Source organism: Anomaloglossus baeobatrachus, chromosome 8, assembly GCF_048569485.1.
Source record: "Anomaloglossus baeobatrachus isolate aAnoBae1 chromosome 8, aAnoBae1.hap1, whole genome shotgun sequence".
NCBI lineage: Eukaryota > Metazoa > Chordata > Amphibia > Anura > Aromobatidae > Anomaloglossus > Anomaloglossus baeobatrachus.
This window is the reverse complement of record NC_134360.1, coordinates 182455513-182468469: the sequence shown is the minus strand read 5'-3', so window position 1 is coordinate 182468469 and position 12957 is coordinate 182455513. Positions and strand designations below refer to the sequence as shown.

Sequence of the window (12957 nt, the reverse complement as noted above, 5' to 3'; positions counted from 1 at the left end):
GCAGCCTCTTCTTACCTCTGCACCCTTGGTATCTCCAGTATTAGATCAGATAGACAGGATGGACAGAAGTGTGAGCAGCCTCTTCTTACCTGAGGAGTCTTGGTATCTCCAGGATTAGAACAGAATATCAGCAATTAGACATTCTCCTACACATGAATGGAGGGGGCATAGCTTTCTACTGCGCGTGCTGACTGGCACTTTTCCTAATAATATTTTAGGACAGATTTTTGCCATTGTTACAACACAATGGTCATTTTAATGTACAATAGTCTTTACCTCTCTAGACAAAACTAATGTGTTCTGCTGTCTTAGGAATTAACAATTACATTTTCTTTAATTTCTTTTATTTATTTGCATAAAATCTCTTTAAAGGATTTGTTTAGGACTATTGGTTGTGTCTGGTATTACAGATTAGCATCATTCACTTGAATAGGCCAAAAGTTCAATACCACAGACAAGCAATAAAATGTTCAAATTGATGCTCAGGGCAAATGATAACAAATTGTAGTTTTTGTCCAAAGTAGAGGTACTAATACTTAAAGGGAGACCAGCATGATGTGTGGGCAGAGACTCTGATTTCTGTGATGTATTACTTACTGGGCTACATGCTGTAGTTTTGATACATTCACTGCTTTTTCTGCTGCAGAATTACCAGTTCTCTGAATGCTGAGCCTTGAATAGCCCCACCTACACCTCTGATTGACAGCTTTCTGTGTATACTGTGCATAGACACAAAGCTACTAATCAGTGGTCGGCTCAGAGTACATGAATATGGAGGACTATATGACAGCAGGTTTACTAGTCCTCCAGTGAGAATCTCCTGCTGATAAAACAGTGATTTTATCAAACCTAGAGCAAGCAGCCAAGTAAGGGATACATAGTTGAATTCAGGATCTCCGTCTAGACATTATGCTGCTCTCAGATTAGGTGGCAAAAAACAGTTGCAGATTTTCTTTAAAGCACCACTCCAGCTCTTTTCTTTAGTGCTGAAGTGACGCTTTAAATCTAAGCCCCTGTCCTATACTCAACTTACAATGTTTTCACCTTTTACCGACCCACTACGGTCCCGCAGTGCCATATATTGACTGCAACTTCTGAATGAAGTTTGAAGTTACGTCATTAGCTCCCAATACAAGTCTATGAGAGCCAGAATGAGGCTCTCATAGACTTGTATTGAGTTGTGCGCTCTGTCACTCCATGAAACACTGCAGGTCCCAAATCGCCGGAGACCAATAGGAGCCGTGATGGTAGAGGGTGAAACCGAAGAAAGGTGAGTATAATACAGGGGACAGTGGACTTACATTTAAAGGGAACTTGTCAGGTCCCATATGCGTTCTAACCTACAAGCAGGGAGATGTGTGGCCTAGTAACCCCTTCTTACCCATCCCTGTGTTGTAATATTGTGTAATATGATTTTATAAAAAAAACGTTTTATAACTTACGTGTTCCCCATGTAAATGAGCAGAGGGTGCTACCAAAACCCCTTAATTTTGGCCTTTTTTTTTTTTTTTTCTTGTTACGTCGTTTACCCATTAGATTAATTTATTTTTTTATTTTGATAGATCGGACATATCTGTACGCAGTGATAGCAAATATGTGTATTTTTTAATTTTATTTCAAATGGCACAAAAAGGGGGTGATTTGAATTTTTGTGTTTTTTAATTTTTTTTAACCTTTTACTTTATTTAATGGTCGTCTTTGAGGAATTTAAGCTGTAAGTGATCGATCGCTTGTGCTATACACAGCAGAGCATCAGCACCGCTCTGTACAGCAGAAACCACAATCTGCTATGAATGCTGACACTCAGCCGACATTCACAGGAGGATCATTATGACCGCCACAGGGATCATCAGCGGACCCCCGGCTGTCATAATCACTAGTGATGAGCGAGCATGCTTGTCACTACTCGGTACTCGCACGAGTATCGCTGTACTCGGGCTGCTCGGCGGGGACCGAGTAATCTCGCGATACTCGTGCTTTACTCGTGGTCTTCATTTCTGCATGTTGGCGCTCTTTTGAGAGCCAGCCCTCATGCAGGGATTGGCTGGCAGACCACTGCAATGCCACAGCCCTGTTAGTTGTGGAATTGCAGTGATTGGCCGGCCTGCACAGCGTCACCGAGCCTTTATATAGGCCGGCGCGCTGTGCTCTGCTCACAGCTATTCTGACAGTGAGTGTAGGGAGAGTGTCGCTGATTCAGGGAAAGCTTTGCGGCCCTTTATAGTTAGTTCCGGAGCAGGGCTGCAAACAGTGTGACCAGAAGTCCTTCTCAGGACTATTCTAGTTGTATACAGGCAGGCAGGGTATAGCCAGGTCGGAGTACAGTAGCAGAGTCCTTCTCAGGACTATTGTTGCTATATACAGGCAGGGTATAGCCAGGTCGGAATACAGGCTAGTGACCAGAAGAGTCCTTGTCAGGACTATTGTAGCAGTATACAGGCAGGCAGGCAGGGTATATATAGCCATTCCTAGTGGTGACCGTATACCAGCCTTCATCATATCTGGGGCTGGTGTACACAGTGTAAAACAGTCCAGATAGTGTCAGACTTCTCAGTAATTGTCGCTCCTAAAAACCAGTTAGGTTCTTATTGCGTCCGTGCTTGCATTTAAAAACAGCACGTGTGTGGCAGTCGGTGGCAGGGTACAGGTGCGCGTTTTGCACAAACTATTATATAACGCACAAGTCTAGTGTATAATACACGTCAGTCAGCAGTGTCTGATAGTGTCAGACTTCTCAGTAATTGTCGCTCCTAAAAACCAGTTAGGTTCTTATTGCGTCCGTGCTTGCATTTAAAAACAGCACGTGTGTGGCAGTCGGTGGCAGGGTACAGGTGCGCGTTTTGCACAAACTATTATATAACGCACAAGTCTAGTGTATAATACACGTCAGTCAGCAGTGTCTGATAGTGTCAGACTTCTCAGTAATTGTCGCTCCTAAAAACCAGTTAGGTTCTTATTGCGTCCGTGCTTGCATTTAAAAACAGCACGTGTGTGGCAGTCGGTGGCAGGGTACAGGTGCGCGTTTTGCACAAACTATTATATAACGCACAAGTCTAGTGTATAATACACGTCAGTCAGCAGTGTCTGATAGTGTCAGACTTCTCAGTAATTGTCGCTCCTAAAAACCAGTTAGGTTCTTATTGCGTCCGTGCTTGCATTTAAAAACAGCACGTGTGTGGCAGTCGGTGGCAGGGTACAGGTGCGCGTTTTGCACAAACTATTATATAACGCACAAGTCTAGTGTATAATACACGTCAGTCAGCAGTGTCTGATAGTGTCAGACTTCTCAGTAATTGTCGCTCCTAAAAACCAGTTAGGTTCTTATTGCGTCCGTGCTTGCATTTAAAAACAGCACGTGTGTGGCAGTCGGTGGCAGGGTACAGGTGCGCGTTTTGCACAAACTATTATATAACGCACAAGTCTAGTGTATAATACACGTCAGTCAGCAGTGTCTGATAGTGTCAGACTTCTCAGTAATTGTCGCTCCTAAAAACCAGTTAGGTTCTTATTGCGTCCGTGCTTGCATTTAAAAACAGCACGTGTGTGGCAGTCGGTGGCAGGGTACAGGTGCGCGTTTTGCACAAACTATTATATAACGCACAAGTCTAGTGTATAATACACGTCAGTCAGCAGTGTCTGATAGTGTCAGACTTCTCAGTAATTGTCGCTCCTAAAAACCAGTTAGGTTCTTATTGCGTCCGTGCTTGCATTTAAAAACAGCACGTGTGTGGCAGTCGGTGGCAGGGTACAGGTGCGCGTTTTGCACAAACTATTATATAACGCACAAGTCTAGTGTATAATACACGTCAGTCAGCAGTGTCTGATAGTGTCAGACTTCTCAGTAATTGTCGCTCCTAAAAACCAGTTAGGTTCTTATTGCGTCCGTGCTTGCATTTAAAAACAGCACGTGTGTGGCAGTCGGTGGCAGGGTACAGGTGCGCGTTTTGCACAAACTATTATATAACGCACAAGTCTAGTGTATAATACACGTCAGTCAGCAGTGTCTGATAGTGTCAGACTTCTCAGTAATTGTCGCTCCTAAAAACCAGTTAGGTTCTTATTGCGTCCGTGCTTGCATTTAAAAACAGCACGTGTGTGGCAGTCGGTGGCAGGGTACAGGTGCGCGTTTTGCACAAACTATTATATAACGCACAAGTCTAGTGTATAATACACGTCAGTCAGCAGTGTCTGATAGTGTCAGACTTCTCAGTAATTGTCGCTCCTAAAAACCAGTTAGGTTCTTATTGCGTCCGTGCTTGCATTTAAAAACAGCACGTGTGTGGCAGTCGGTGGCAGGGTACAGGTGCGCGTTTTGCACAAACTATTATATAACGCACAAGTCTAGTGTATAATACACGTCAGTCAGCAGTGTCTGATAGTGTCAGACTTCTCAGTAATTGTCGCTCCTAAAAACCAGTTAGGTTCTTATTGCGTCCGTGCTTGCATTTAAAAACAGCACGTGTGTGGCAGTCGGTGGCAGGGTACAGGTGCGCGTTTTGCACAAACTATTATATAACGCACAAGTCTAGTGTATAATACACGTCAGTCAGCAGTGTCTGATAGTGTCAGACTTCTCAGTAATTGTCGCTCCTAAAAACCAGTTAGGTTCTTATTGCGTCCGTGCTTGCATTTAAAAACAGCACGTGTGTGGCAGTCGGTGGCAGGGTACAGGTGCGCGTTTTGCACAAACTATTATATAACGCACAAGTCTAGTGTATAATACACGTCAGTCAGCAGTGTCTGATAGTGTCAGACTTCTCAGTAATTGTCGCTCCTAAAAACCAGTTAGGTTCTTATTGCGTCCGTGCTTGCATTTAAAAACAGCACGTGTGTGGCAGTCGGTGGCAGGGTACAGGTGCGCGTTTTGCACAAACTATTATATAACGCACAAGTCTAGTGTATAATACACGTCAGTCAGCAGTGTCTGATAGTGTCAGACTTCTCAGTAATTGTCGCTCCTAAAAACCAGTTAGGTTCTTATTGCGTCCGTGCTTGCATTTAAAAACAGCACGTGTGTGGCAGTCGGTGGCAGGGTACAGGTGCGCGTTTTGCACAAACTATTATATAACGCACAAGTCTAGTGTATAATACACGTCAGTCAGCAGTGTCTGATAGTGTCAGACTTCTCAGTAATTGTCGCTCCTAAAAACCAGTTAGGTTCTTATTGCGTCCGTGCTTGCATTTAAAAACAGCACGTGTGTGGCAGTCGGTGGCAGGGTACAGGTGCGCGTTTTGCACAAACTATTATATAACGCACAAGTCTAGTGTATAATACACGTCAGTCAGCAGTGTCTGATAGTGTCAGACTTCTCAGTAATTGTCGCTCCTAAAAACCAGTTAGGTTCTTATTGCGTCCGTGCTTGCATTTAAAAACAGCACGTGTGTGGCAGTCGGTGGCAGGGTACAGGTGCGCGTTTTGCACAAACTATTATATAACGCACAAGTCTAGTGTATAATACACGTCAGTCAGCAGTGTCTGATAGTGTCAGACTTCTCAGTAATTGTCGCTCCTAAAAACCAGTTAGGTTCTTATTGCGTCCGTGCTTGCATTTAAAAACAGCACGTGTGTGGCAGTCGGTGGCAGGGTACAGGTGCGCGTTTTGCACAAACTATTATATAACGCACAAGTCTAGTGTATAATACACGTCAGTCAGCAGTGTCTGATAGTGTCAGACTTCTCAGTAATTGTCGCTCCTAAAAACCAGTTAGGTTCTTATTGCGTCCGTGCTTGCATTTAAAAACAGCACGTGTGTGGCAGTCGGTGGCAGGGTACAGGTGCGCGTTTTGCACAAACTATTATATAACGCACAAGTCTAGTGTATAATACACGTCAGTCAGCAGTGTCTGATAGTGTCAGACTTCTCAGTAATTGTCGCTCCTAAAAACCAGTTAGGTTCTTATTGCGTCCGTGCTTGCATTTAAAAACAGCACGTGTGTGGCAGTCGGTGGCAGCGTCAGGCTCCACGTTGTCCCTGGATAGAGACGTGCATGAGGGCCTCAAAACATTGTTCCCATTGCAAAGGAGTGGGTCTCCTGTCGTTGTAATGTCCATTCTGCAAAGAATGGGCGAAAAAATTTACCACTGGGGGTATACCTGAAACAAAGGCCTAAGTATTGCAATTTGTAACGGTCATCATCATGGTGGCGCATGAGGAGAAGGAGGAGCAGTCCAGCGATTAGCCAAACTCCAGAAGTGTGTACCCATGGGTGAGTGGAGGTACATGGCAAACTTTAAATTCCGCTCTCATTTGCTGGTGGTGTGGTGAAGTCTGGCCCAATCCAACCCTTGTTCATCTTGATCAGAGTCAGCTTGTCAGCATTTTCAGTTGACAGGCGGGTGCGTTTATCTGTAATGATTCCACCTGCGGCACTAAAAACACGCTCTGACAAAACGCTAGCAGCAGGGCAGGCCAGGCCTTCCAAGGCGTAGAGAGCCAATTCATGCCACGTGTCCAGCTTGGATACCCAATAATTGTAAGGCACAGAGGAATGTCGGAGTACAGTTGTTCGATCTGCAAGGTACTCCTTCAGCATCTGGGCAAACTTAGGATTTCTTGTGGCACTACCCCGCACCTCAGGGGCTGTGGTACGTGAGGGGCTGAGAAAACTGTCACACATCTTAAAGACTGTTCCCCTACCTCTGGCGGATTGGACTTGTGCCTCTCTCGGCTGTACGCCTCGGTTGTCCACTGATTCATGACCTATGCCGCTAGCGTTTTGTGAGGGGAATGCTTTGCCTACTTCCGTGACTATGGCCTTCTGGAACTGCTGCATTTTGCCTGACCTCTCCGCCTCGGGAATAAGAGACATAAAGTTCTCCTTTTAGCGTGGGTCTAACAGTGTTACCAACCAGTAATGATTGTCGGCCAAGATGTTCTTAACGCGAGGGTCACGAGACAGGCAGCTTACCATAAAGTCAGCCATGTGTGCCAGACTCTTAACAGCCATCACTTCAGTATCCTGACCGACACGATGACTGAACATGCTGTCCTCCTCCTCCTCATCATCTACCCTGTCCTCTGGCCAGCCACGCTGAACCGAGGATATGACTGCATGTCATATCCTCAATTTGGCCAGAGAGTTGCTCCATGTCTTCATCCTCCTCCTCGTCATAGTCCTCCACTGCACGTTGTGATGAGACGAGGCTGGGCTGTGTGTTATCATCACCCACACCCACTACTGTTTCTTGCTGAAACTCATCGCGCTCCGCCTGCAATGCATCATGTTTGTTTTCTGAGCAGAGACCATTTTAGAAGGCAGAGAAGCGGTATGGTGACGCTAATAATGTCGTCATCGCCGCTCACCATCTTGTTGTAGTCCTCAAAGTTTTGGCGGATGGTGCATAGGTCGGACATCCATCTCCACTCCTCAGGTGTTATGTGTGGAGTTTGACCCATTTCCCGACGGCTTAGGTGATGCAGGTACTCAACAACTGCCCTCTTCTGCTCACATATCCTGACCAACATGTGCAGAGTTGAATTCCAACGCGTGGGGACATCACACACCAGTCTGTGTGCCGGAAGATGCAAACGGCGTCTTAAGGCGGCAAGGCCGGCTGAAGCAGTAGGTGACTTTCGAAAATGTGCAGACAGGCGGCGAACTTTTACCAGCAGATCAGACAGCTCTGACTATGACTTTAGAAACCGCTGAACCTCGAGGTTGAGCACATGGGCCAAGCATGGAACATGTGTCAGCTGGCCTCGCCTCAAAGCCGCCACCAGGTTCCGGCCATTGTCACACACCACCTTTCCTGGCTTTAGGTTCAGAGTTGTGAGCCAGTGATCTGCCTGCTGTTTCAGAGCTGTCCACACCTCTTCTGCATTGTGGGGTTTGTCACCTATGCAGATTAGCTTCAGCACTGCCTGTTGCCGCTTCGCCGAGGCAGTGCTGCAGTGCTTCTGTGTCGCCCTGGACAAGCCAGGGGCCACAGAGCACAACACTTAAACACCCCACACTCCCTGCAGGCATATCATAGTCAAAACACAAAATCCTTGTTGCCTTCCCCAGGGGCTGTTGTCCACACCAGGGTGTGGAGCCAGGCGGTTGGTCTCCACCCACCGAGGAGGAGGGAAAACACAGGCAGTGAGAGTTAAGCTAAGGAAGTGGAAGGAGGAAAGTAGTAGAGAGGAGAAAAGTGACAGCAAAGAGCCTGAAGTTGGTCCGGGTGTGTGGCCTGGACAGGACAGCAAGGTTGGCAGGATGTGGTGACCGTCTGCAGTGGAGGCCGATTGGAGTCTGCCGTAAGGACCGTGGACGGGTGGTGACCCGGCCGTACCGGACCGGTATACAAAGCGAAGCCAGCACCATTGGCAGAGGACTTTCGGATCCCGGCAAGGCTTGGTGTCGCCGTGAATTTGCCAAATCCGTTATTGAAGGGGACCTCAGGGTTTCCAAACAGCCAAGTCCAGATAGAAGGCAACCGTACAACCGTGAAGGGGAGACACAGCCACCGGCAAGGGCAACCGTCTCCCAGGGCCAGCACCTGTGGGCAAAAGGGGCTCCTCCGGCCCATATCCAGGTCAGGGAGCGGGTTACCGTTGGGAAACCATCACTACCAACACTTAACTTCGGTGCAGGGAGAGACAGTCATCACTAACCTGCAGGGAGGAACAACCGCAGCCGTCCGAGTGACCTGTCCATCCAGCCACTTGTTTTACCCTGAACTGTGTCATCATCATTGGGCTGAGTGAGTACCTCCGTGCCGTGCGGCACAGCGCTGCCCCTGCGACCATGCACTTCATCAGGCCCCGCAACCCGCCTGTCATCCATCTCTACCCCATCACCAGGCCCCGGGACAACCAACCCCCCTACCCACGTAGGGGAGAAATAACAACAAAGCTGCTCCCTGTCACAGGCTCCCGGGATCCCCGTCCAGAGCAGCGGTGGTGTCCACACAATCACCACAACCGTGGGTGGCGTCACGGACAATATCCCCAAAACCCAAACCACCCCTTTTCACTCACGGGCGAGTAGCGCCGCTCGAGTCCCCGGGATCCGGCCATCGCTCGAGCCAACGAGCAGCAGCAGCCGTAGAGCTGCGTCAGCCGGACCCGAGCAGTGGGAGAGCGCACCGTCCCCTCCTCCGCCAGCGACACTTACAGCTTGGGACTGGTGTGGAGGGTAAAGTGGATCAGGATGCGCAGGAGGAGGAGGAGGCTGAGGAGCATGACATTCCGGAGCTGTAGAGTGTGTGTGAAACCCTGACTGAGGTAGGGCCTGCAAAACTTGGTGTGTGAAGGACGTATTCCGTCCCTCGCTCAGACTGGGTCCCAGCTTGCACAATATTAACCCAGTGTGACGTCAACGAGATGTAGCGGCCTTGCCCACATGCACTTGTCCACGTGTCTGTGGTTAGGTGGACTTTGGCTGAAACAGCGTTGTTCCGGGCACGTGTGATGTTTTGTGACACGTGGTTAGTTATGCAATGCGGGGACGGCACACAGGGAGAAATAGTGGCGGCTGTGGACCGAGTAACGTGGGACAGCTGCCACCATCAGTTCGCGGAATGCTTCTGTCTCAACCAGCCTAAAAGGCAACATTTCCAGCGCAAGCAGTCGCGAAATGTTAGCATTTAGAACTGTGGCATGTGGGGTGTTGGCAGTGTATTTGCGCCTGCGCTCAAAGGTTTGCTGAATGGATAACTGAACGTTGCGCTGGGACAAGGACGTGCTTGATGATGGTGTTCTTTCTGCGTAGGCAACTGCAGGTGCAGGAGTGGAGGAGGCTTGTTCGCAGGCAGCATGGACAGGGGATTGGCTCGCATGCACAACCAGCGAAGACGTAGCAGTGACATCAGCAAGCACTGCTCCTCGACTCTGTTGTACTTCCCACAAAGTCGGGTGCTTGGCTGACATGTGCCTGATCATGCTGGTGGTGGTCAGGCTGCTAGTTTTGGTACCCCTGCTGATGCTGGCATGGCAGGTGTTGCAAATGGCCTTTTTAGAATCATCTGGAGCCAACTTAAAAAACTGCCAGTGTCAGAGTTCCTGGCTTTCCAGTTTTCTTTTGAAAGAGCTTGCCCTTTGTTAACATGGAGTTTTCTGTTATGTTGCCCTACTTCCTGTCCATCTGTTTAAAAGCCGCCCCTAAAGCTTAGTCCAGTGCCTGAGTATACTGCTTCCTGTGTGCTCCTGCCCTGCTGCTTTTGGTTCCTGATTGTTATTCGGATCCTCTTGGAAAACAACCGACACCGACTCTGGACTTCATCTGGTATCATCTAGCTGTACCTGGACTCCGTTTGCCGTCTTTGGTCGGAACTTCTGCCCGGTTCCTTCCGTTTAATACCACTCTGGACTCACATCACGTACAGACATTTTTCGACTTACCTATTGCCCTTTTGTGTCCCGGCTGCTGCGCATTTAGGGCTTCTGGGGTGATTGCCAGACAGTCCCTGTATAGGGGTTTGCTGTTGGTGGTCTCCCTGGGGGAGTCCGGTGCGCGGTACCGGGAATTCCCTTTCGCTCAGTCCCTGGAAGGTATTTCCTGTATTTATGTTCTACTGTGTTTTTGTTCCGTTTATGTACATATTTGCTGGTTGCATATTATAAATGTCTTGCACCAAGAACTCGTCTCTGGTTGTCATTGCCCTAACGCAATCGAAATCCTCAATACATACAATAGTATTACAGCCAGACTCGGGAAGACCTAACATTTGTACAGGCACCTTGTGTCGTGTTGTTCCGGGGAACAGTTGACTGACGTCTGCCTGGGGCCACCACTCTGCTTCTTACTGCCTGTTGTGATGCTACGCCTCCCTCCCCCTGTGCACTGCTGTCCTCGCTCTGCATATCCTCCTGCCAGGTTGGGTCAGTTACTGGATCATCCACCACGTCGTCTTCCTCTTCCGCACCCTGCTCCTCCTCCTGACTTCCTGACAATTGTGTCTCATCATCGGCCACCCCTTGTTGAGACACGTTGCCAACTTCGTGAGAACGTGGCTGCTCAAATATTTGTGCATCTGTACATACAATCTCGTCATGGCCCACTTCAACAGGAGCTGGCGAGAGGCCAGAATTTGTGAATGGAAACGTGAACGAACAGCTATTCCGAGTGTCCAAGTGTGGGATCAGTAATGTCCGTGGACGTGTACTCGGCCTGGTGGTAGGAAGGAGGATCAGGTTCTGAAATGTGCGGTGCAGTATCACGGCTACTGACACTTGACCGTGTGGAAGACAGAGTGTTTGTGGTGGTGCCAATCTGACTGGAAGCATTATCCGCTATCCAACTAACAACCTGTTGACACTGGTCTTGGTTCAAGAGGGGTGTACTGCTGCGGTCCCCAAGAATTTGGGACAGGACGTGCGAGCGACTAGATGTGGCCCTTTGTTGTGGCGAAATTAGAGCTTGCACACAACCTCGGTGTCTGCCTGCACCACCATCACGTCCACTTCCTTGTTCGTTGACAACGCCCTTGCGCATTTTGCAATGCTGTGCTGATGTGTATTCACTAGACTTGTGTGTTATATCCAAGTTTGTGCAAAACTCACACAAATGCAGCGGAAAGCTGCCACCAACAGGCACACACGTGCGGTTTTTAAATGCAAGCACGGAGGCACTAAGAACCTAACAGGTCTCTATCCAGGGACAACGTAGAGCCTCCCAATGTTTGGCTTCCCTGCCTAAGGGCTATACTATAATACACCCACTTCCTTCCAATGGGCACTTCAGGTTTACAGGCCTTCATGCACGTCTCTATCCAGGGACAACGTGGAGCCTCCCAATGTTTGGCTTCCCTGCCTAAGGGCTATACTATAATACACCCACTTCCTTCCAATGGGCACTTCAGGTTTACAGGCCTTCATGCACGTCTCTATCCAGGGACAACGTGGAGCCTCCCAATGTTTGGCTTCCCTGCCTAAGGGCTATACTATAATACACCCACTTCCTTCCAATGGGCACTTCAGGTTTACAGGCCTTCATGCACGTCTCTATCCAGGGACAACGTGGAGCCTCCCAATGTTTGGCTTCCCTGCCTAAGGGCTATACTATAATACACCCACTTCCTTCCAATGGGCACTTCAGGTTTACAGGCCTTCATGCACGTCTCTATCCAGGGACAACGTGGAGCCTCCCAATGTTTGGCTTCCCTGCCTAAGGGCTATACTATAATACACCCACTTCCTTCCAATGGGCACTTCAGGTTTACAGGCCTTCATGCACGTCTCTATCCAGGGACAACGTGGAGCCTCCCAATGTTTGGCTTCCCTGCCTAAGGGCTATACTATAATACACCCACTTCCTTCCAATGGGCACTTCAGGTTTACAGGCCTTCATGCACGTCTCTATCCAGGGACAACGTGGAGCCTCCCAATGTTTGGCTTCCCTGCCTAAGGGCTATACTATAATACACCCACTTCCTTCCAATGGGCACTTCAGGTTTACAGGCCTTCATGCACGTCTCTATCCAGGGACAACGTGGAGCCTCCCAATGTTTGGCTTCCCTGCCTAAGGGCTATACTATAATACACCCACTTCCTTCCAATGGGCACTTCAGGTTTACAGGCCTTCATGCACGTCTCTATCCAGGGACAACGTGGAGCCTCCCAATGTTTGGCTTCCCTGCCTAAGGGCTATACTATAATACACCCACTTCCTTCCAATGGGCACTTCAGGTTTACAGGCCTTCATGCACGTCTCTATCCAGGGACAACGTGGAGCCTCCCAATGTTTGGCTTCCCTGCCTAAGGGCTATACTATAATACACCCACTTCCTTCCAATGGGCACTTCAGGTTTACAGGCCTTCATGCACGTCTCTATCCAGGGACAACGTGGAGCCTCCCAATGTTTGGCTTCCCTGCCTAAGGGCTATACTATAATACACCCACTTCCTTCCAATGGGCACTTCAGGTTTACAGGCCTTCATGCACGTCTCTATCCAGGGACAACGTGGAGCCTCCCAATGTTTGGCTTCCCTGCCTAAGGGCTATACTATAATACACCCACTTCCTTCCAATGGG

The 12957-nt window shown here is 48.6% G+C and overlaps 1 protein-coding gene across 1 annotated transcript in view; it reads left to right on the top strand.

The window, feature by feature from the left end:
- The window catches only part of LOC142249371 (LIM homeobox transcription factor 1-alpha-like), a 198216-nt gene that overhangs the window by 37280 nt on the left and 147979 nt on the right, over nucleotides 1-12957 (top strand). The window lies entirely within an intron of this gene.